General features: G+C 37.1%; 1 protein-coding gene across 11 annotated transcripts in view; it reads left to right on the top strand.

Annotated features, from left to right (window-relative positions):
• The window catches only part of GRID1 (glutamate ionotropic receptor delta type subunit 1), a 587,031-nt gene that overhangs the window by 73,498 nt on the left and 488,652 nt on the right, over positions 1–24,881 (top strand). The gene's annotated exons all lie outside the window — the stretch shown is intronic.

Below are 24,881 nucleotides of genomic sequence, written 5' to 3'. Positions count from 1 at the left end.
ACAGATATAAAAGAGTAACACTGATTTATATTCTTAGAAGCTATGCTAAGGCACATGGAGGACAGGGAGGTGATTTCAGACAGCCAGCATGGGTTCACCAAGGGCAAGTCTTCCCTGACCAACCTAGTGGCTTTCTGTAATGGAGTGACTATACTAGCGGACAACGGAAGAGCTAAGGGTGTCATCTATCTGGACTTCTGACATGGTTCCCCACAACATCCTTCTGTCTAAACTGGAGAGAGGTGGATTTGATGGGTGGACTGTTCATTGGGATGCAGAATTGGTTGGATGGTTGTATCCAGAGGGTAGTGGTAAATGACTCAGTGTCCAGATGGAGATTGGTGACAAGTTGTGTCTGTCAGGGGGTCCATACTGGAACCAGTGCTGTTTAATATCTTCATCAATGACAGAGACAGTGGGATCAATTGCACTCTCAGCAAGTTTGCAGATGACAGCAGGCTGAGCAGTGTGGTTGACACACCTGAGGGATGCGATGCCATCCAGAGGGACATGGACAAGCTCAAGAAGTGGGCCTGTGTGAACCTCATGAGATTCAACAAGGTCCAGCACCTGCATCGGGACAACCCCCAGTATCAGTACAGGGTGGGAGAGGAAGGGATTGAGAGCAGCCCTGCAGAGAAGGACTTTGGTAGATGAAAAGCTGGACATGAGTCAGCAATGTGTGCTCGTAGCCCAGAAAGCCAAATGCGCCCTGGGCTGTATCAAAAGAAGCTCCTTTGGGAGCTTGTGGAGGGTGACTAAAGTTGAAAGAAGACACTGGTTTGTCCATCTTTAAAAGAGGCCAAGGAGGAAAAAGAGAAAAGAATTATTAATTTGGTCAGTTTGATTCCTACATACATTTCTAAAATGTACAAGCTATTTGTAAACACCTGCGATTTGAGGAGAAAATAAGTAGCTGCCAATCAGGTCAAACAAGCCTGATTTTCTTCTATGCTAGGAAGATAAGGTATTGTATGCAGGGGAGAAGGAGTGTGTGCTTTTGCCACAGTCTTATATGTCCCATTTCACTCGTAAGCTAGATAAATGGTCTTGGTAGAGCACCTAAGTGGGTCACTGCAAAAATCAGAAAACTAAAATGAAGATTTCATCAATAAATACTGTGCGTGCATATTGGTTAATTTGTCATGCCTTCAATATCTGTATTTTTCCTGAAGGAGGAGACCAACACAAATATATTTGTATATGTTTCCGATAATATCGCTTGCTATGTTCTTCCCACCTTCTTTCATCCTTGTGATTGAAGAATTTGAGTAGAATATCCCTAGAGTCATAAGGTATACTGTGTCCTGGGCATACTCCTTCTGATTTCAGGTTGCTGGTCAAAATGTTGTAATGAGTAAAAGAGTGGTGTCCAAAGAAAATCTGTGCAAGGCATGCCCAAACAGAACTGTGGTAATGTGTGCATATTTGTGAAATGCAAGCTTCATTGGTAACTTCAAGGTGCATCCCAGAATTTTGACTTGTCAAATTTATAGTCGCTTGCACTATAGACACTTGAAGTTACCACTTTTATGTTACGGTTAATTTATATATTTATTTTATATTTTAACAGAACTTGAACATGTTTCTTTGTGTTGGAAAAAGTTGTGGTTGCATTGGTTACTTGGATGGATGATGTTTCTCACCAAATGCTTTTTAGGAATCTTTCTGGTAAAGTCAGTGATAAAAAACAATTCCTTTTTGGAAATTAATTTTTAAAATCAATTATTCAAATTTTTTATACAGTAACATCATATAAAGATGTCAGTACTAGCCGGTTAGATGAAATAATGACAAATCATTTGAAATAACAATTGAAAATAATTTTGGGGGCAAATTTATAAACTTAATCTTGCTAAACTTTAGAAATAAACAGTCTTACTCGAAATCAGAATGAAAAGAAAAAATTACCTTTGCACAATGAAATGGTACCTCTTTACTAGAGTGCCTTATTCAATATTGGTTTTTACATTAGATGTGTACATACATATGACTTTCATCTTTCAATATTTACTTCTTTTTTTATTATTACCTTTTTTGTTGAGACTATTTTACACTTGGATAGCTCTCACTAGCTTAACTAGCTGATGTGTTACGAAAATATGTCTTCAACACTTTAGAAGAAATTTTTTGTGCTCAGAAAGGTGCTACGCTCTTCTTCACGTTTTGCCATCCCTTTTCCTCCTCCATCACTTTGTCAGGAATTTTGTTTAGCAGCTCTTGCCTGGTTTCTAATTGTGGCTTACTGGAGCAAACATATAACCTTGCATTTCCTTCTTCTGTGGTTTCATACCTTACTGGGAATCATGCACCATTCATTATGGTACCCATCCCTCAAAAAGTCTATAATTTGCCAAGAAACATTATCTTTTGTACTCTTCAGATACACTTTGTCCCTCTCTTCTGTCGAGATTCTGTCTTTATCTTTTGATCTGTTAGTTGAAATAGTTGACAGCAAACAAGCAAGAAACAAACCTATTTACAAAGAGGTCCCAGAAAGCCTCTTGTTCTGTTTATGTCACTGTGTTTGCCATATAACATAGGACTGGGAAGCAAATTTGTTAGTAGCCTTGAGGAATTTCTTACCTTCAGCTCAATAAAAGAGGTAATGAATTTTAGCCAACAGTTAATAGAATAAAAAACTGTGGGTTTTTGGCAGTGAATTTTTTTTGGTTTTGTGTTTTTTTTTCAAAACACTTTCAACATAGAGTCCTTAAAATAGAGGTTAGTTTTCTTTTAACGGTTGGAAGAAATTATTGATTTGACAGAATCAAAAGGACCACTGACTCTGTAACTTCTTAAAGTAAAACAGTGACCTTTACTTCAAAGAGGAATGCAACAAGAAATAGTGGTCTCAAAACAGGCCTTGCAAAATCTGATGACAAATGTGTATTTGATAGGATAAAATACTTGTGACTGATTGAGTTGTAATGTTTTTATTTTCTTTCTGTTCTCCACCTTCCATGAAAATATAGAGAAATGATCATGAAGCACTTAAAAATTACTTTTCTGTGAAATGAGTGCAAAGCGGTGTTATGCCTATGCTACATGGGGGGATGAGAAAGAACACTAGTTAATTTTTCATGGTGAAAGTGGGTATAACAACTGCAATTGATAGCAAATGTTTGCTGACTGATAATACAGGCTAGAGGAGGTGTGACACTCAACATATACTCTGTATGCAGTACTATTTTAAAAAAACCAAAACTTCACAATTAATTCCATCAAATTCTCTATCAGCCCTAATAGCTCTACTTCAGCAGCTTTGGAGATTCAGAGGAAAAGCTTGTGAGATACATATCCTTTTGTCTTTCTATTTAATTCTATTCTGATTGTGTTATAAACTTAGCCCATAGTCAGACTTCTGTTGCGTAGAAAATTCTAGGTGATGTGAGCATGAATGTGTGCTCAACAGGATACTTGAACTACGAGGCCATGGAAAGATCCACGTAGCCTCTACCTCTCCTTTCTCTTTCCTCAGGATTTTCATAATTACTCAGGAAAGGGAGAAGAATGGTTCAAAAAGTCTCTTCTCTGCACCATTTCCTAAGGTCTCATGGTGCCTTGTGACGTGGAAGCATCATGTGTGTTTTGTGGCCAAAATACAGATGTCTTGCCTTTTGAGACCAAAAAGACAATTTTGTCATAAGGCAGGCAAATTTACCGTCACCTGTTGAGCAGTAGGTAAAGACAAATGAGAGGCCCAGACAATCCTCTGTGAACGAGGATATGATATGGCGAAGACATTCCTATATAAAATATGAGTGATTTTAGACTCAATTATGCTTAAACCCAGCTGAGGCTGCTAGTGGCTAGTCCATCCTCTAGAGTCCATCCTCTTGAAGCTTCTGCTAAGTGATGCTGCATTTTGGGCCGTGCAAGCCCAGGTCACAGATCCTTTTTGGAAAAATAAGGAAACAACTTTACAGAACACAGCTTGCTGGCTTTTTCATTGTTATTTTTAATGGTAATTTCTATAAAATTCGGCAGTCAGAACTAAAACACTGCCAGATTTATGGTTTGATGATATTTCTTTAGATGGTTCTGCCAGGTTATTTTGTTAAACTTTTAAATTACGTGATTGCATCCTAATCTTTCCATAGGACCCATAATTCTATGCACAGTGGGATACATGGAAGGTTGGTTGACAGCAGCATTTGAACTTAGTTACTTCTATTTTAAGAAACAGAAAAATAAAGTACAAGTATTCTAAACATTAAATACTAGTCAATGTTAACTTTTTAATAATGACAATGCATGCAGTATAGTTAGATGTCACTAAATTAAACTGCATAAGTGTGTAGAACTAGGTATTTAATTTGAATTTAATAGTATAGTAATCATTTGCAAAATAAATCAGTTAGGAACATATGCATTATAGATATATATTAACCATTGCATGAGAAGTAAATGTCTTATAACTGTTTAATGTGTTTAATATTTATGTATCATTAACATACAGTGATTAACATACTATTAAATCCTAAAGGATAACAAATGGAATTAGTTAAGCTGCACTCCCTTTCTTCCCCCTCATCACTGCAGCCCTACGCTGCAACTGGGTAGCATTCATTATCTATACAATAAATGTTTCTAGCCACCTTTCTCATATAGTATCTTTGTGCTGTTTCCCTCCATGTGGCCTTGTTTTTCACTCCATATACATGCTTATGCTGCAAAAAGCAGTTTTGCAAATGCCTGTCAAATGTTGTGTGCAAGTGCAAACTCTTACCTGCTGACTGATTACTAAATGTGCACATTGCGCATTCACAGCTTTATATTGGACTTCCCAGTAAATTGGAGTTACTGATTTCGTAGGTTGGATCGCTAATTGGGATGTATCCCCTTAGAAAGCCAGTAGTTGAAAGTACAGTAAGGGATAAAAAGGAGAAAAAAAGGTGGAGATTAACCAATAAGACTGTATTTGTTAGATCAATAGAATCTCAGAGTCTTTCTACTCTCCAAGAGGTAAGAGCCTGCTGACAGAAGCTAATTGGCTTTATCTTATTTCAGTAAAAGGTAACATACCCTGTCCCTACTGACTCAGGAGCTGGGAGCTCCAAGTGTCTGTCTCAAGTGGCTCTGTCAGGCTGAGGCACAGCTATATGAGCTCTGTGACCCTGCTGAAGTGACAGGTAGAGCAGGAGACATGCCAGTCGTCTTCTCTGATACCTCCAGGTCAGCATGGGGCCTCTGCTCTGTTGTGCTTCTTGCTTGTACTTCCCACTAATACCCTGGTAGTGGCAGGTGAGCAGGGCACCTTTGAGAGTAGTCGCAGTGGCCCTTGAGCAATAGGCCATATATGCTTTGCTGGTGGGCTGCAGTCCCGGCTGCCTGCAGGGTACTGCGTGACTTACGGGTGTGAAAGTGGCTGGTTTAGATTGTTTTAACGTGTGTGAAAATACAGACCATCAGACAGTGTGGTGAGAGCCTTAACGCGTGCTGTGTTGCCGCTTTGCTCTGAAGACAGTGGCTTATTTGTAGTCAGACCTCAGGTTAGAAAAAGATGCAATTAGGAGGACGGGAAGACAGTGATGACTGATGCCTGAAGAAATTGCCTACTCCAGATGGCAATCTGGGAGCTGAGCAGTAGTATGGAGATGAAGCCTCCGGTTACTGTAAAGAAAGTGGAGAGTGAGGAGAAGTTTAGGGAGAGCTTCCTCCCAGGTAGAGCAGGAGTAGTGGCTGGTTGTTCCTGAGTGGCTGTGGCTGTTCTGTTGCTGTGTCCCAGGGATGGATGCTGTGGTGGGGTATTGCATACCATCCCCTCAGTGACTCTGCTTAGGACCTGTGTTGCAATATATAATATACATGGATGGCATGCAGTCCCTTCCATTATTGCCGCCTTTGCAAAGTTTTGATGTTTGGTTTATTTTTCCTGCCCCCTATTGTCCCTGAAACATGAATAGATAATTTTGTTTCTCTAACTACTGTCAATAGTGAGTGACTTACTATTTTTTTCCTCTCTGCCTTTCATTCTGTCATCATCCAGCTACAAGAAATCTATATCCTTTATCTCTCTCTTTTTTTTATATTCCTTCATGAAAATAAATAAATCATAGCAGACTTGAAAATGTACATAGTAGACGTATTTAACTTTTCTGTATTTGGGATGACCAGACAATAAAATGAGCTGGTGATTATGTTCTACAGTTACAGTTACATACTATTGTTAGATGTGTAGTTGAGTTCAGAGTTACATTTGTAGTTTTAGATTATCACATTTGTCGTATCAACAAAGAGACTACTTACCTGTTCTCGCGGTACAGTAACACAAATATTAATTGGTGTGCTTTGCATTAGTGCTGAAGAGAAGAGAGAAAGTTCTTTCCGTTCTTCTGTCAAGGCAAGATAGCTTCTAACTTGCTGTCTTCTCAAATTACCTTAATTTTACCCACGTACAGGAACATTCATTTATCCTATTTTATGGGGCACACAAAAATCGTTATTCTAGAGGGGGTAGGAAAAGTAATTCTCATTGTTAATACTATAGTGTAAAAGATACAACGATCATTTAACTTCCTATTATCCATTTGTCAGGTAAACTGTTTTGTTGTTGTTGAGTTAAGGTGGTGTTTCTGAAGAAATGGTGATGTCATACTAACTCATATTTAAAAATTGATAAAACAAGGCATGACCCTTTAGGGTGGAACTTAAACTTTGAGCTATGGCTAAAGGAAAATCAAGTGCCTAATTTTTTAGTTTCATTTTACCAACAATGGTTTTTATGTTCCTTTAAAACAGGGCACTCTGACATGAAAAATAAACTACAGAAACAGGCTTTTATTAACTCAGCGTAGGGGTGGCTTTGCTCTTGTCTCTTTGATTTCTGAAATTGTTGGCCATCAATTTGTCTTATCCTGGGACAGTTTTTTGATTTATAGGAGTGAATGTTTTCATTGTCTCTTAGAATTAGAAACTTGTATATGCTGGACTGTTACTGCCAACAGATTCAATGTGGGTAAGACATGGAACTTTTAACTTCTTTGGAGACAAAGACAGAGCTTCAGCATGTTTTATAGTGTATTGCAGGTTTTATAACAATAATGGAAGAACAACTCCAACCAGAAATAGCATATGGCATAATGAATAAAGTTGACTAAAATGTGACTTACCTTTTTACCTTTGATCTTAGGTCATTCTTTTTAGTAGATAGGTGGGAGCAATATCTACAAGGGGGGAGGAATGACATCTCTTTTATAGATGCTAGAATAAATATGCCACCGTCTTTGCCCAAGGTCATGAAATAATTTAGTCAAACAAGTTGTGAGTAAATATGATATCTACTACTCATGTGTTGAAATGTGACAAACCATTCCCTATTTTTTTACATTCATTATTATTAGGCCTTTCTCCTGTCATTTCAAATCCTTTCTCCATCCTTAACGCTTTCTTTCCTTTAGGCTATTTCTCTTATGACAATTCTATGTCCACTTTATTCCGTATACATTTGATACTGAACATCAAATATAGGGATAAATACAGTTAGTCCAGAAAAACACAAAGAGAAAAACAATTCCCATCTTTGTGAAATTCTAGGAGCTCAAAAAGTTAATGAATATTAATTTTGAAAAGAAAAGATATTATTAATATTCTCCCAGAAAGCCAAAATATACTCTCAAGAATTCTTTGCTGTCACTTTAAAAAAAAAAGTGTATTAAACTATAAGTAAAAGTATTAAAATGAATGTTCCCGTTTAGAAATTAGAAATTAGTTCTCCCATAAAACCTTTAGATTTTAAGAGTGCAGCAATTTCAGATGAAACAAATGCTGGAGAATTTGTAGTAGGTGAACTATCATTCTCCTTGCCTCTTCCATCAGGCTGTCTTGCCATGCTAATTTATAGCAATAGTGCCAAAGCATGGAAGAAAGAAACCTGTCCTTCAGGAGGTTAAAGGTTGTTGAACCCTTGATATATAACCAGAAGTAACAGGTTCCTGTAAAGTGGGCTGCTGTGCCTGCTGTTTCACTGTCTTTTCTTTTTTTTTCCTTTCACTTTCTTGAATAGATTATCATCTTTGACAGTCAGAGAGAAATAAATTTCTCTTGTTTGGTACTCTGTTATGAAGTGTTTTGTTCTATCAATTTCTCCTTTGCTGCACTGGCTGCACCAATGATCCTATTTTTGCTTTGTGACTTGTCTCTACCTGTGTTTTGTTATTGTTGGCTGGGTATTTTTGGGAAATCCGTTGAAGTCTTTATATTTGTCCTTGTACTGAAATAGTTTTCTGGGACAAGATCATTGTTTGCATATGACATACAATTTTTGTTCAGCAGCTTGTTTTGATGGCATGGTCATACAGAGACCACGTTGACTTTTATGCTTTGCAAAGGTTGTACATTATTGTATTTTCAAGTTAGATTTGCAGCGCAGACAATTAAAATCTTTGTTAATACACTGATGTGTCTTTGCTTGTTTTGGTTTTCGGTTTTTGGTTTTTTTTTTTTTTCAATGCAGAAGTTTGGTAAGCAACTGTGTTCTTTTACTGTAATGAAATGTTAAAGATTTATTTTTCTATTTTTTATATTGGTTTTGTGCTATTTTATCCATGTGGAAAAAAATCTTTCAGACTTGGCAATTTGTATTTATTTAATTATTAATTTACAAACTAAAGTAAAATGAAAGAGTTTCATTCTCTGTGGAATGACCTCGAAATTTCAGTTCACATATTTGCATTTACAACAATACACAAATTGAGTTTTCAATTTGTACTGCATGCCTGTACTGCATTTTGTCATGTCTTAAGTGCCTGTAACATCTTCCAAATGAGATGATCCTTGTTACACCCTCAGCATCGAAAAGTTTTACTGGGTTTGGGGTTTTTTTTGTTGTTTTTAACTCGTTTGTACTTTCAGAGGCAGGCACTCTTAGGAAAGTTTGCCAGTTGGGACACTGCCTTCACTTTTGCTATGCTTTTCTGTAATTTGTTCTGCAGTACTTAATTCCAAATCAATGTAACAAGGTGCTCTAGAGGAACTGATTAAGACTCTTCCAGGTCAAGCACTCAAGGACAAGCTGCAGAAGATAACGTTGTGTGTTCCTAAAGAGGTCAGAGCACTGCTGATACACTGAGGAGCGCTCTGCTTACCAATGCTTTCCTTTGGAGACTTACAAGCTGAAAAGAAATTAATAGGAAGGAGTAGATGTTGCTGAAAGGTAGTGATTAGTAGATAGTCCCTTAAGAAACTGCAACATGATGGCTATATGGGTCTAATTTTCCCCTTTGTGCACACACAAAACTCCCACTTTCATTAATGAGAATTACATGCAAGTGTCAGGGAAGAACAAACCCCGTCTTGTAAACTGTTGGAATGAGCCTCTTATTTTTACACAGGAGTGGAGAGGGTAAGACTAACTCTCTGCTTTACTGGGGTTAGTTTTACTAAATTAAAAATCACCATTGGCAATATATGTCAATTTTATAGCAAAACATTACAAGCTTTTATACAGGTTTAGGCCTCTCCTTGCAATCAAATTCCTGCCCAAATGTAAGGCAACCAACTGCCTCCTGGATCTTGGAAAAAGGGAGGGTACTTTTTTTCCAAAGCATTCTCCTTGATATCCCCTCAGTCAGGGCAGTGATGGCATCTTGCAGTGATTACCTTTTCCCTCATCCTGTATGCCACTTCTATGCTAAGTGCCAACACACTCATCAGCTCTGTTGTATCATTAGAACAGCTGTGTGACAGTGACAAAACCATGTAGTTTGTGCTGTAAACCCATATAATCAAAGAAGTTGGGAGGTTTGACACAGACCCAAATATTTTAAGCCTTTTCCAGCAAAATGCATTACACTCTTTAAGCACTGTAGGGAGACTTCTAGTGATCCTATGGTGACGAAACACCTGTGAGCTCCTAAGTGAAAGTGGGAATTTTGCAAGACCAGCAAGGTTATAGTGTTGCGCAATGTACTTGTTTCTCATGACACTGAGTGGCTTCTCACGCTTGATAACTGCAAAACAATGAGAGGAGCCCGTGTTTCGGCAAAGGGTGCCTCTCTCTCATGGTATTTTTTTGCAAGTAGATGAGGAGGGAAAATGTAAGGGAGGAAAAATATTTTGGTTGTATTTGCTGATAGATCCAAATGATTAGCAGCATGATGATATTGTTGGTCTCTTAGTCGCAATTCCTGTGGGTAGCACTAGTGTGTGTGGGGTGAGTTTAGAGCAACAGAACCCAGTAAAAATGCCTGTTTGCTGCTTTCTTGATTAGAAGGAAAGTTCAATAGTGCTGCTGTGTTACAGCTGAGTAAGTTGCATTCTGGTTTGCTTCTTTTGGTGAAGCCAAGGAACATATTTGTGCTTTGAAAAGTAATTTAATGTTTATAAGAGATGCAGGAGTTGGGCGGCAGCATACTTTATGGTTCTCCTTTTAATCTGTTTTCAGAGAGGATTACTCCTTCCATCTACTGTTGTTTCCTTGTAGTTATGTATGGCTAGAAGTTCTCAGACATATGTGTATTTGGGACTCAATACATCAGAAGCCATAGTAGAATCTTGAATAAATGTGTCTACAACTACTAATTTGAGACGCATTTGTATTGAAGCAACAAAATGTCTTCCTTTTATTCCCTTGTACACTTGAAATCTTGCTTGCCAGTAATTGTCTCCAAATAGAATAGCTAGATTTTTCTGTAAAATACCTGAAGTGCTAAACAATAGCAAGGATAGTCCACCTCCTTCCCCTTTCTCAACTGCTTGCCTTTGGCTTAAATTACAGGGATTAGTTTAACGCTGTACTTAAAATTGTATTTGCAGAGAAAATGGGAGTCCTGTAAGCAAAATTACTGTGAAATGCACTCCTTCCAGTTTTCTCTCCCCATACCTCTCCTACCATGTCCAGTAGCCTTAAGCTTTGAACTGTTGCAGTGGAAAAATGTTGTAACAAAGACATTTTGCCCCATAATATACTGCCTATCTTTGCAGTTAACAGGAAAGCTCTCCATGGCATGACATGAAAATTTTTATGTTGACTGAATGCTTTTTGATGTATCATACATTTATGCAACTTAGAAAATAACAATGTGGGGATGATAGTTGCAAAGACTGACAGGACTGGCTCACTCATGAGGGATGCGTTACTCACAAGTGGTTATGGTGTAATTGTGTTGTATGGCCACAACTGCAGAATCACTGAGTTCTTCTGAAAAACGAGTTTAGTTTTCAGTGAATCCATAAATACTCAGGCAAATGTAACAAGCGATGTGCTTTCGAGAAAACGTTGATTGTTAGGTTATAGTTTCTAGCTCTCTCTCTCTTTGTCTTAGTCACAGTAGTTTTGCCCAGTGATGCTGTGCTCGGCCAGTTCTGTTCTGGTATGTGAGACGTTTACGGAGATACTTTTGTGCTGGAGGGGAGTCTTATGATTACACACCATTACTTGGACTTGTAATGTTCCAGTTCTTTAACTTTTCTCTGGCGGTGCTCTTTTCTGGGTAGTAAAGAAAATAGATACTACAGCTACTTTATGGTATTAAAAATCTCATAACACATAGTAAGAGCACTGGTGGTTGCCACTTACTTTTAGTGCAATTTCCCCATTTGCAAGGCTATTTCATCATCTTTCAGTGTTTTCATTATAAGGAATGTGTTAGAATACAATTATCTGAGTCTTGTTTTAATGATTATGATAGGCCTCCTCATTTCCTGTCCTAAAATTGCTGTAATTAAATAGCTTATCTACATCTCAGAACTGGCTGAAAATCAGAGACTAGTGATATGATTGCCAGTCTTCACATGTCAGCAGTGCAAGAGCATTTTGAGTTGCTGGTGCCCTTGTATTGTCCACAGTTAAATCTAGATGCTGGCTAATTCTTGTGCTATAGAGAAAAATCTTACATTCAGCTAAGAAAACTGAACTTGTTAAATTCTCTGCTGTTATGATTTCCCCACTGGTCTGAGAGACAAGAGTTCTGAAGGTCACAAGCCTACTCCTCAGTTCTTTTGCAACATGGGTTTATATTCAGCTGGTTGCATTTCAGTGTCACTTTTCACTAAAAATCCACAGAGAAAGGAAAAGAATAGAATAAAGTAATTGTTCTGTCAAGGCTAATAATCTTCATTAAAATCTAATCTGTTTAGTGCCTATTTTTCAGTTTTTAAAAAGGCTGTTAGAAATCAGATTATCAATAGTGTGTTATACAAGTCTTTTATTAATGCTGTCAGTTCATCTTTTCATAGAAAACTACATAGCAGTCCGGCTGTTTCTCCATCTTTTTACTGACTAGTGCTGTGTTTCAATGGAAGGGCAAATAGTTTGCAGAAATTGTAGTTCCATGCATTGCCTTCATATCACTGTTTTAAGTTGATCAGTTACTTTTCTTTATTTGGTCTGATTAATATGTGGTTTGATTGTGAGAATTTTTAAATGCTTTGTTGCCCTAATTTTGATTTATTTATTCTGAAAGAAGAAACCATGCAGTCAACCTTGAGACGATATAACACAAGATGAAGTCTATATTATGTTCATCCCAAATAAACTAATCTTTGGAAGGGTTCATCTGATTGCTTTTGTCACACTTGACCCTCCTTGATATCATTGATATGTGGCAAGTCCCAGAGAGAAAAATCTTAATAAAGCAATAAAAGCAGACGAGTTTGCTGTGTGAAAGGGACTATCAGAATGTCAAATTCTGAACAGATTCCTTTCAAGAATACTGAAGAATACAGCTCATAGTAGTTGAACAGTCCCAGAGTTGTACACAGTCAACATATGAATGGTGGATTAAACTAGTCCTGTTTTGATTTTTTTTGTGTTGTAAGGCAAATATTTTGGAAAGGAAAACCGAGTTTTCCTAGTTTCCTTTTCTGTTAGTTTCCTTTCTACCACTTTGTGTTTTTATGTAGTTTGTATGGGTTACTTTCAAGTTCGAGAGACCTTTGTGTCCTCATGGAGCAAAAATATGTACAACAGAATGGCCTTGAACTGAGAATAACTTGTGATTTTTTTTTACTGAGATTTTCTATGAATATATAGGTCAATTTTTAGCTTCCTGCCCAACTTGGGAAATCTGTTCAATGGTGGCTGATGTTTACCCAGTCAGGAGCTGAGACTTGTCACATTATATAGGTATGTTGGCTCACTCTGTCTTTGGAACCATTCACCTTATGCCTGGGATGAAAGAATAAGCAGTTATGGTAGAGTATAGTAAAATTCTAGTAAAATCATAGGGTTTCTTTAATTACAAGTTTAGTTCATGTAATGTATGCAACCAAGTGGTACATGTTCAAATCAGTAGTGGCGTTGTGTATTATCTAGCCAGTGCCTTTATTGTTACTTGAATGGCAATCATATTTGTTAGTTATCCTTGGGAATACCACCTTCTCCTCTTCTGAAAACCCTCACCATTCCTGCAAATAACTAACAGTCTGGATTTGACACAGCAGCAAATGTCTAATACCCAGGCCCAGGCCACTTGCAAAAACTGTACTGTGAAAATTTGACTTGATAACATACCTGATCTTAAATAAAGAAGTGTATGTAATTTAACTAACTAAAGAACTAATAAACAAAATATTAACACAAAAATAATTACACTTAGATCTCTTTATTGTTGTATAGTTATTGCTATTGACAGGTACTCACCAATTCTTCAGATATTGTGCTCTTCCTTCTTCTTCACTTCCCTCCTGAAGATAAGGTGTGCGGTTTCTGTGGCTTCATGTAGGTCATCTGTTGCAATAAAGAGATTAAACAATGGTTGGAAGTTACGGAAAGATTCAGCAACACAAACACAATGCTCCTCTAAGCTGTATTCATACTTAAGAATTAGCTATCCTAGCTACAGTTTTTTCCTAACCCTCCTGGAAGTACACAGGTTGTCAGGGTATCAGGGACTTTCACTTATAATTCCTCATTTAGGTGCACAGATGTTCTGATTCCAGATGTTTTTGTTGTCACTGTCTTTATACAACCCCCCAAAATATCAAGAGAGGATATAGAACTTTTCAAAGGTACTTCAGGGGAAGATCCTATTCCAGTTTATTGCTTCTTCAGTTGAAGATTGTAGAAAAGTTGAAGAAAGAGGTTTGTTTTGGAGAAAGATAGAAATATGAGTAAATAGATATTTTGTTTGAATGTGAATTCCCTCCTTTAAATTCAAGTAAAAATGGTATTTCAGTCTTTAAAACAGGTTTGAGTCATCCAATAATTTTTAATTCGTTATTCTATTTTGTAAATATGGAACTCAGAGAAGATATTTGGTCAAATAGATGCGCATGCTCTGCAGAGATACTCTAACAGAATCACAGTGCAAGGCTGTACAAGATGCTTGATTAACATTTAGCATTATTTCCGCTGTTTTTTTCAGTAATTGAGGGTTTTATCACTGTGTCTGCAGCTCTCTGTTTATCAGACTCTCCTCACATTCCTCCTCGGTTCCAGTGCCTCCCTCCCCCATTCTCTTCCACCTCTGGGCTCTTTCCTGACACACTCACTTCCTTTCTCAATATGCTGCTATTCAAAACACATAGTTATACTATTTCCACAAGTGTGCAGCTCCCTCTGTCCAGGGCAGTGCTGTCTTATGTGTCTGTACAGTGCCATCTCTGTAATTGCACTCAGTAATATAGCATCTTCCCACCGATGATATTTCCTATACCTGAAAAATATGTTAAGTGAATATTTGACCTTATCTCCTACTGCAGGAATCAGAAGTGTTAAGATACATTCACTGGGTTCGTGGCCACCTGTGAAAGATTTCTGTTCGTTTAGATATAATTAATGTACTTTTGAACTATTAGGGCATCAAGAGCTGCAGAACCAATTAATTAGGAAATTATTTTTGTGTGCATACAGGTGCACTCATTTAAATGTCACTGATTTCATTTAATAACACACTGTGAGTTTGGACATGCTGCCAATTTGGTAGAGTTGTTTGTTTCTTTAATTTATACTTAGTAAGATCCTTTGCTATTTTTTTTTGGAATCTCTGAAGAGTTCAGATGATAAATACTTTTTTCCCCATACGAAAAGAAAGTTGGTTGTTTTTTTAAGTTGTCGATGAGTCATTTTAAAACAGCAGCAATTGTTTAGAAATAAATCAGTTTCAATATTTGGACAAGAAAGAGAACTGCATCTTTCTCAGGACCAGTGCTTTATAGAGAAAATGTTTGCTTTTTAGAATGTCTTAGTAAAGACTTAATAGATGTTAGTAGGTGAGTTTACATTTCTTGGAAGCATCTATATAATTACTCATTTTTATTTTTTTTTCAAGGAATTTTTTTTTCCTATTTTTTGGGGGAAGCCATTCATTGTACTAATGGGAAAATAATATTGCAGTCTGTTGCCTATCTAGACCAGTCACCTGGAACCTGATCTTAAGGCAAAGTATTCCCTGCCATTCTTTCCCTGTCACGGCACAGTTCCCCAGGCCTGGCTTAGTCCGAACAACTGCCTGGCAAACTGCATAAAATAATGATTGCTGGAACGAATGCTACTGGATGTGCTGCAGGGCTGAAGGACCCGGAGGTTGTGTTTCATTGCTGTCCTGAAGAAATCAAACCTTACTCATTGGAAGGAACGAAAAATTACTTCTTGTTCTGTGTGCACAAGACTGACATTACAAAGGCTAAAAAAGTTCTGAGATAAAGTTTTAAGACAAAAATATAGTCAGTGTTCTTCACTTATATATTTTGTTGATTTATTGATATTGTTGCTAGCTTTCTTAGAAGTCAGTTCTGGATGGTTTAGGGCTTTTAAATTGTTCAGAGGATTAATGCAATGCTCTTAACGTCTGAACTAAACACAGTTCAGTTAAGCCATTAATTTGCACAGAAAGATAAAGTGCTTCTCCTTCCAATCAAATTGTACCGAGCTGAATTTCTAGTTGTCTTTCTTAGCAAAGGATTTTATTGCCTACCCGCTTCATGGAGAACACAGTCGCTATTACACCATCTTCACCATCTTAAGTTTCAAAGCTTACACACCGTAAGAAGTATCAGCCAGTGCAATGACACTTATTCATACGAGGGAACAGTCCTTGACATTATCAGGGAAGAAAATCTGGGGTGTGGAGGGAAGAAAATCTCACCAAAGACCTTTCTCACATTAACAGAAAACTGAGCTTTTTCAAAAAGTATTTTAACAATGCTGTTCAAGAATCAAAGCACCTTTTTTCCCTTCTTGAAAGGTATTGGAAGTGCAAATCAGGATAAAATATGTTCACTTTTGTAATTCAAATATACTATCTTTATTATGTCTTCCTGAAAGAAAGTCTCTCACTTTCTTCAGTATCTGCTTAGTCAAATCTATATCTGAAACCCCTACTGAAAATAGCTAGGAGCTATTCAGTTAAGGCACAAATCCTGTCTCTTGTACAGGGCACGGGTGTTCAAATGCTGCTAATGCAACTCCAATGGGCCTGGCTGGAGGATGGCTGAAACTGGAAGATTCCTGCCTTGCTCTGGACTGCAAAATGTCATTACAGCCCTTCCCTCAATATTAACTTAGAATTCACAGCTTAATTATCTGCAACAGCATCAGTGCGCAACCTTCTAACCATCAGGGAAGAGCTATCTAATGAAGTCACTAACTCCGAACTATTCCCAGATGGATGGCTTAGTCCAAATTCCATTGGCATTTTCTATTATCACAGTGCTTGTCAAGCCAGAATCACTTTGTTTCTTCCCAGTGATCCTTAGACACTCTTAGCACAACCATTTTTCCAAGTTTCTCCTTTCCAATGCTACTCAAGTTGGGAATTATTTGTTCCCCTGATTCATTGGTTGTTCTCTTTTCCCAGTGCTTATTTTTGCGCTTATTGCATGTCTCTCTGATAGTTTTTTTTTTTTAAATATTTTCCTACCTTCCTCACTCCTGTTCGTTGCACATTCCCATTTACCAATGAATGTCCTTAACCTTTTTTTCATCCAGTCTTATATCAGATGTTAAGTGATAAGATCTAAACCAAGTTCTTTTATTATCCCACATGCTTTCCTCCTTACGACTACTTAATTTTTTTTACATATTTTAAAATGTTTTTCATCAATGTTTTTCATTAATTTTGAACACAAGTAAGAAAATTCCCCCTTTCTAAGGAAGTATTTATGTAAATGAGTAACTAAGCTCAGAGTCAAAATGCTTCTGGAACAACATCCTTTAAATAAAACCCAAAACTTCAGGAGGGAATTTATCGTTATTGCTGTCAAATTACGCATATGTTTTGTGTTCTTTTTATCTTAGCTTGTATCAGATATTGCATGATACTGTCTTTATGACCACCTGCTACTCATCAATCTCAGTTTCATTATACTCAGCTGAAACTTTTCATTAGTAATTGTTCTGTTATTTTAACTACAATGACAATACCAACTACCTTTATTTCATATTCTGAACATTTACTCAACATTTTTTCTGCATTTTCTATTTATATAATATTTTGTCATTACTTAGAATAATAGCAGGAGTCACAAAGACATTCTGTAAAACCCTAGCATGTATATCCATTCAATTTATAAACACTAATATTTTCCAAGAACTTGGAAACTTAGAAGAACTTATCAGCTCTTCATCGATGACTATTTTTGACTGTTTGTCATACAGCTAAATTGCCACTTTTTTGTTTATATCAGGTATTTAAAGGTTATAAAAATATATGTGTAGTTATTTACTATGAATTTTCACACAATTTAGTATGATTAAGCTCCGATGAACTTAAGGAATGAAAAATGAGTTTACGGAATATTTGATAAAGTGACTTCATAGGTGATGGTTACTATAATTCAGTATTCCTAGTGAGAGAAAATAGTATCAATGAAACTTTGCTTCCCCACTTCCTTGCATTTTAGATTTACACGTAACTGTGTCATCTTTATGTTTTTTCCTTCCAACAGCAAGTTAGCACTGTTGAAATAAGCAGAAATTTTGTCTGTGAAACCAGGCAGGACCTTAATGGTCCCACCTGTTATCAACTTCATGTTTTGATACAGTTTGTTGCAGTCTAGTCTTCATGTTGCTGCCGGGGCATGGTATCCAAAACCTCCTCCTTGACTTTGGTAGTTTTTTCAATGTTGTCCAGGAGGCTATGAGGTTGGGCTGTGAATTTTGTGCTGAGTGAGGCATGCTGCTCTTAGTTGAGGTAAAAGAATTGGATTATTTTGTTGAGTGCTTCTTATGGAGTTTCTCTTCAAGAAGTTTCTGTTTTTCATTATCCTATGTTCTCATAGTAAAATAATAAGAATTTCTTAAAGTGTATAGAAAACCCTCAAATCATCTGGAGTGTTTTAAGAAAGTTTAGGGGGGGAAAAAGCATTGTGAAAAAGTTTACAGTGTATAGTCTGAGAGCTTGTTTCATATCAGCATTTGAAAATATATATGCTATTTGAAGACAGAATTGAGCAAAATGAACTTTGAAATTAAAAAAAAAGCATGAGAATTTTGCATACTGGAATAGGCTCCAGTGGTGGTAACAGCCCCATTGCTTCTGATGTTATAAAAGGGGAGAGGACACAATTGTCAAATTTGTTACAAGAATTGGCTTACATTAGCTTTGTAAAACATTGCTCACTCTGAAACATGCTTTCACTCTGCTGCAATTTTTAATTTGGTTTTATATAAGGATGTGACTCACTTAAAATGATAAGTGCTTAATAAATCTAAACTAATAAATATGCCTGTGGTGGCTAGTAGTAAGACTTTGATGCTTCTATCATGTCAGACAGAGGGCAAAGCACTAACGAAAATTTTGATGCTCAAATAAGTGATGTGTATTTACGAAAACTTGATCTCTTCTAAATTGCTTATTAACTGAGTGTCTGCTTACTTTTGGAATATCTTGACTGATGTAATAAATAAAAGTCTCCATTGACGAGCTGTGGAGAATGTGGGGTTATATTTTTGCCCATACCTCTCATGAGTTATTCAAGGTTTTGGAGGAGAGTGCATCAGTTCTTATTGATCAAAAGATTCTTCCAGGAAAACAAAGTGAAAGTTACCTTCATGTGAGTAATATGTGAAAGCTCAAAAATCATCTTTTGAAACACTTAAACATATACTGCCCTATCACAAATATTTTCCTTTACTGTGGAATTTTTTGATAACTCTAAGGCAACTCTCATCTGATGTTCCTTGGAATCCTCAGATTTCCTTTACCCTTTTCAGACTGACTTAGGCCTCCCTCTGTATGTTAAATGCCATTTAAGTTCTCATGTTGTTATTGATTTCTTCTGGTTGATGGACTAATGCTAGGTGTCTATATTGATTATTTAAACCTGTTAGCAATCTGCAATATTATTGACCATCCAGGAGCATTTGCATATTTTTAGGACCTCATGGGGATATTTGGGATCATGCTTGAGTAGCTCCATTCCTTTTTTTATCAAGGAAGAATTCCTGAGTATTGTATTAGGCAGATTTATTATGCACAGGAGCTATGTGGTCTCAAGTGCCACAGGCATACGCCATCCCCCTTCTTGCTCAGATCCATTTGTGTTTGAGATCACTATCGGCAACCATGGAATATTTTGGATTGCATTGCCATAAGGAAGTAGATTATGTGCTCCTCCTCCCTCTGTCCGTGTCATGAGACTTGAAAGAGACTGTGTGTCATCCGGTGAGTGCTATAACTTTTACCTAATCATCCAGAGTTTTACAGTGAAGAAAGAAATGTAATTGGTGCTATGTACTTCAAGAACTTTTAAAAGTTTAAACTGTTTCCTACAGTGATAGTTCTAAGGCAGTGGACTACCACGTTGTATTTTATGTAAGAAAATTTGTTCAGAAGTCAGCTGCATAAACAGCTTTTTAAAGCGAGACATTTCAGGATCAAAATATTACTGTTTTGTAATTGTGTTGCTGACTTCAGTATTTGAAAGTAAAGGTCTGTCTCCCAACAGCTATGCTTTGCTGGTGGTCATCCTTAACCAGTTAGAATGGAACGCTATTTTTTCCTTTATGTTAGGAATTCAGTACTACAGGAAAGTAATTGAGTTGTTTTAAAAGAAGTAAATGTCAAAGTTTGCTTTCTGTAATGCAACAATGTCTGAATTCCCTATGGTTCAAGTTGGCCCACTTGAGCCATTGGTGATGACAGTTACTGAAAGAGAACACGTACAGTATTTTTTTTTTAATGGTGTTTGTGCTAGAAATGCTTTTTCTGTGATTTCTGAAAAGCTCCAGGGTTGTGGTTAGATTTCTCCTCTGATGTGCTCCCCGTAACATGCCTTCATAACAATGCATCCCTAAAGGAAAGGTTATGACCCTCTAACCATTGGGTAGTCCGATAACTGCTTGCTTTCCTTCAAAAATCCATCAGTGATTTTGTTGCTTCAGCACCAGCGACATTGGCTGGAGTCAGTTGCTGTCTGGGCAAGTTTCAGATGATGCTCTGTGCAAGCTTCCCCTCAAAATTTTGCTCACATGTCTCAGGCTTGCCTGCACTGCTAGCAGCTATTCTGCAAGAGACCAAGTCTTCTGCAGAAACTGTGAATGGTGTCACATCAGGCGCTGGTATTGTGAAATGCTGTCCCTTCATCCACTCATTTCAGAGTATGGATTTGTTCCCCAGGGAGTGAAAAGTCCTCAGCATCTCACCCCACCAACTGAGATACTAAGTGAGTCCATGTAGTTGTACAGTGAAACTCTACTAGTCTGTTTTAGAAGAGAAATGTAGTTTATTGAAAGCCTCACCTCTGGCTCATCTACCATTCTTTCTTTTGGAGCATTCAAACCAAATTAGAAATAACTTCAAAAGGGTAAACGCTAATAATGAGTCACTTTAATTCAATAGCATCCACTGTCAGAAAATTACAAAAGTGTTTTAGTTCTTTGCATAGGCAGGGTGCTTTCATTGTCAGTCATGAGCTTGTGTCCAAGGGCAAGCTCTGTGAACATTTATAGAAAGATTTCATAGGCATTTCATGCCTACCACAACTCATTTTAATTATCTTGTTTTAAAGAAATAGTTTAGCTTGCAATAAATGCCATGCTGTGTGTGAATACTAATGTTTTATAATTTAGTTCTTAAAATGTAGTACAGAATACAGATAAGATGCCCTAGACTGAGGGCTTAAGAAGACCAATTCCTGTTCTAAAATAACTTAATCTTCTTTTCTGTTCCCCCCCTTCTCCTTTTCCCCTTCTGCCTCAAAAAACAAACAATAGAAACCACCACCTTTATTTGGAAAAGGCAAACTGACTTCACCTGCCGTAGAAAAGAGGAAAAGGAAAGAGATTCCTTTCAAAGTCTGGTGGGGATACCGGCCCATGTTGTTATTACCTTTTTGTTGTATTAGGAATAATACCAATGTGGTATTTGTAAAGACCACCAAAATGCAATACCAATACACAGATACACTGTTAGCATGCAGTAAACTGTGAAGCTGACCAGATCCTCTGGTGTGTTTGCTTTATTGAAGAGGCGTTTCATTATATGGTGCATTTTTTATTTATTTAAAAGAAATCTTAACCACTAATTATAGTAAGCCATTTAATATATACCATGTGTTTAACATAGGCTGTGACTCTCCCCTTGCTTTTGTGTGCTCTGTGCTAATGCAGTGCTATTTCTGACTCTGGTTGACATGAAGTTCTATAAATGGAGATAATTTGTTTTGCCTATCGAGACACTAAGTTGTCTGAGCTAGGACTGTCTCCTACGATAAACGCTACTTAAAATGAGGTGACTGTAACCTCAGCTAGTGTTTCTGAATACTGTTGCGTACTAAAGCATGTTATATACATCAACTGCCAAAAATCAAGGATTTCCTTTTACTTTAAGGTCCCTTCCTGTCTTGGTTTTCTCTCCTCTGTATATTCCCAAGCCCATTTGTGATTTCACCTCCTTTCTTCACATGATTTTGAAAGTTCAGACCTAATATTTTCAGTAGTAAAAAGCCCAAGGCGCCAGTGTTGCATAGGCAATCAAATATTCATGCTCTTTTCAAATATTTATTTGTATAGTGTTAATAAATTAGAAGACAGGAATGTGACCTTTTCCTCCCTGTGAGTGAGGGCAGCTATCCGACATTGCAACACACCTATAATAGGTCTCAAAAGTGTAATTACATGGATCTAACACTTAGTTGTCTGTTATTGATTTCTTTGTCAGTGGTCATTCTGTTAGAGGACTCTTGAGATTTTCAAACAAGACTTCCGCATATCAGGGTTTCTCTTATGTGTGGGGATTTTGATAATTTGAGTTTTAGGTGAGCTTCTAACTTTTTGGCAATGCACTACAAGTTTTAAAGTGCAGGAATTACATTTTTATATTTCCACGTGTATTTTCATCTTGGATCGTGTCAAAGGGTGCTTTGTCATGTTTAAATCTGTACTGTTAAGATGCTGTTGTGAAGGCAGAGATTGACTTGATGATTTAGGGTTGCTTGTAGGATTGTAAGAAGAAATCAAGCAACTCATGGGCATATGCAGCTGTGTAGTAAAGGTTGTATGTGTAATATTTATCCTGGCTCACAGAGCAACAGGAGAATTTTCTTTTCGAATCTGTAAAGTAAGTATTGCCAGCTGGAGCTATTTAGGTGAGTATAGACCTCAGGGACTTAAGTTGGAGATTCATTCCTGAGGGAAAAGCAGGATGCTAGGGTTGAAATATATCATAGTCAGAGATATTTAATAAGTCTATCCTTTGTGCTGAATATAAAGTACAACAAGGTTAGTTTTGGTTCTCCATGGAGTATTTGTATGCTATCACAGTTCAAATACTACTTACAAACGGATTATTCTGAAAGCAATTGACGTTGATGCAAAGACACTATATTTCAAACTGTTTTGCCAAAGAACTTCAGTAAATTAAAAGTATCTATGAACAAAATCATAATAAGCAGGTTAATGTAATGGAAAAAAGGAAACACCCTGCCAGCTTCCCCCCCCCCCCCCCAACCGCATTGAGTCTTCCTGGTTACCCAAAGAGTTCGTTACATAAGCAATTTCTAGTACTTGTAAGTTTAATGAAATATGACTGTAGAAAATAACTCAGTTCCTGGATTCAGATTGTTTACTTATTTCTTAAGCTTATTATGCTCAGTTGTTTCTTGTGTTTATGTTCCTCTTCCAAATTAGAAAAGTGGGTATTTGAATTTGATTCCCCCAAGAGCTGTGGCTGAGCACTTGAATGTCTTCCTTAGGATACAGTATAACCTTCAGAACCTTCACTTGTTTTCAAATTATTTTTTATTTCATCAATGACTTCAGTTTAGTGGAGCCTTACTGGATATTGTGGAAATTACAAAATTGTGCAAGACTGGAGCATGTATTCAGTGATCTTTCAGGGCTTTTTCTTAACCTACTAAGTATATACAGCTATAAACAGTAATTGTTCTAACAATGTATTCATTATTTAGTTGCCAAGTCTAAAAAAGATATTTTCATCCAAAAACTTTGAGTATTTGAAGTTTTGTGAGTTGTTGAGAGAACAAAATTAGAGCTATACAGGGATTAAGTTCTGTTCTCTCTTCCTTTTTTGAACTCTCTGCAAAACTGAAATAGTGTCATACAAGGGGCAGAAAATGGCGTATACAAGCACTGTTCCCTTCCTCCCTCCCTCGTTTCCTCCTTCCCTGTTGATTTTGGGGAGAATTAGCAGATGTCAAATTTTTGGAGTATGCTCTCAAATTTTGCAGAGATGGTTTAGATGTACCAGTACCTTGGAGTGCCAAGTGAGATAGGTGAAGACTGATGAGCGTTCTTCCATTGAAAGTTTTGGTGGCATTGCTATTTTCTTGTGAAAGATTCTGATTCAGCCACATTAGCTTTTTCTTAGCAAAAAGTTTTCAGTTTTGGTCAGTTCCCTCTCCTCATCTCTTCGTTTGCCTGGTTCGTTTTCTGAGCACCAGTGTACTAGGCAAGCGTGTCTTCAAAGCAGCTTTTCACAGCTGACTTACGCTTTCGTTTTTCATTTGAATACTCCTTAGCATGACTGAAACTTCAGGGTTCTGTCAAGGCTCGTTCAGAAACACAGCAGTGTCAGTGAACAAACCTTGGGGCAACCCTGCCAAATACAATTTGCGTTGCTGCAGTCTCTGTATGTTTACAAAGTATTATTGTTTTGACAGTGTCTTAGAGGATATGTTTTTGTTGTAAGGATTATGACCAGGTAGCCCCAATTTACCTCCAGATGGTCATATGTCTGCCCTCCATATTAACTTTTTATTGACAACTACATTTTCATGTGTACTTTCAGGTAAAGGATAAATGTCTGTGTGACGGAAGCGCAGTCTAAATTGTCAAAGGAACTGTTTGTAGAGCAATATGCAACTCAGAGCAAAGCCATCAAAACCCTTTGAAGAACTATTTGAGATATATTCAGCGCTTTAAATCTACCAAATGTATCTAACAAAGAATTTGCCTTTTGAATGTTGATAGTGTATTCATGCAGCTTGAACATAAATAAAAATCTTTGGATATCGTTTTTCCAGGCATCCTTGAAAAAGGTTTAGTGTAGCTTGACAGGAAAAAATTCTTGGGCATGTGGGCTTTTACTTGTTTGTTTTTGGTTTTGTTTAAACAGTATTTTTTTGTTTCATAACAATACTATGCCTTTTTTTCGCCCTTCCCTCAAGTGTGTCATTGGTATCTTATAAAATGAAGTATTGTATACACACTAGAAAAATGCAAATTTATGCAGAGTCACACTGCTTTAAAAACCAAAACTAACAATAGCTTTCCCTGAGTAGAGAGTATTCCCCATTCCTTCAGGATTGCTCAGGGGTGCTGTTTTCCCATGTTCATGGCAAAAAATCAGACTTGGTAGCTGAATCTTATCAACGAACGCATTTTGTACATAGCAGCGAAGATCTCCTTTCTGTGTGTCAGCTCCCAGCAGTTTCATGGGTCATTACTCTTCATCTGTCCCTCATCCCATTTTGGAAAAAAATTGCTTTTTTTTATTTAAAAAAAATAAAAATTAAGAGGAGGTAAAAGATGGGCT

This window comes from Larus michahellis, chromosome 6, assembly GCF_964199755.1.
Source record: "Larus michahellis chromosome 6, bLarMic1.1, whole genome shotgun sequence".
In the NCBI taxonomy this organism is placed as follows: domain Eukaryota; kingdom Metazoa; phylum Chordata; class Aves; order Charadriiformes; family Laridae; genus Larus; species Larus michahellis.
The sequence above is the reverse complement of the archived record's forward strand: the minus strand, read 5'-3'. Positions and strand labels throughout refer to the sequence as shown.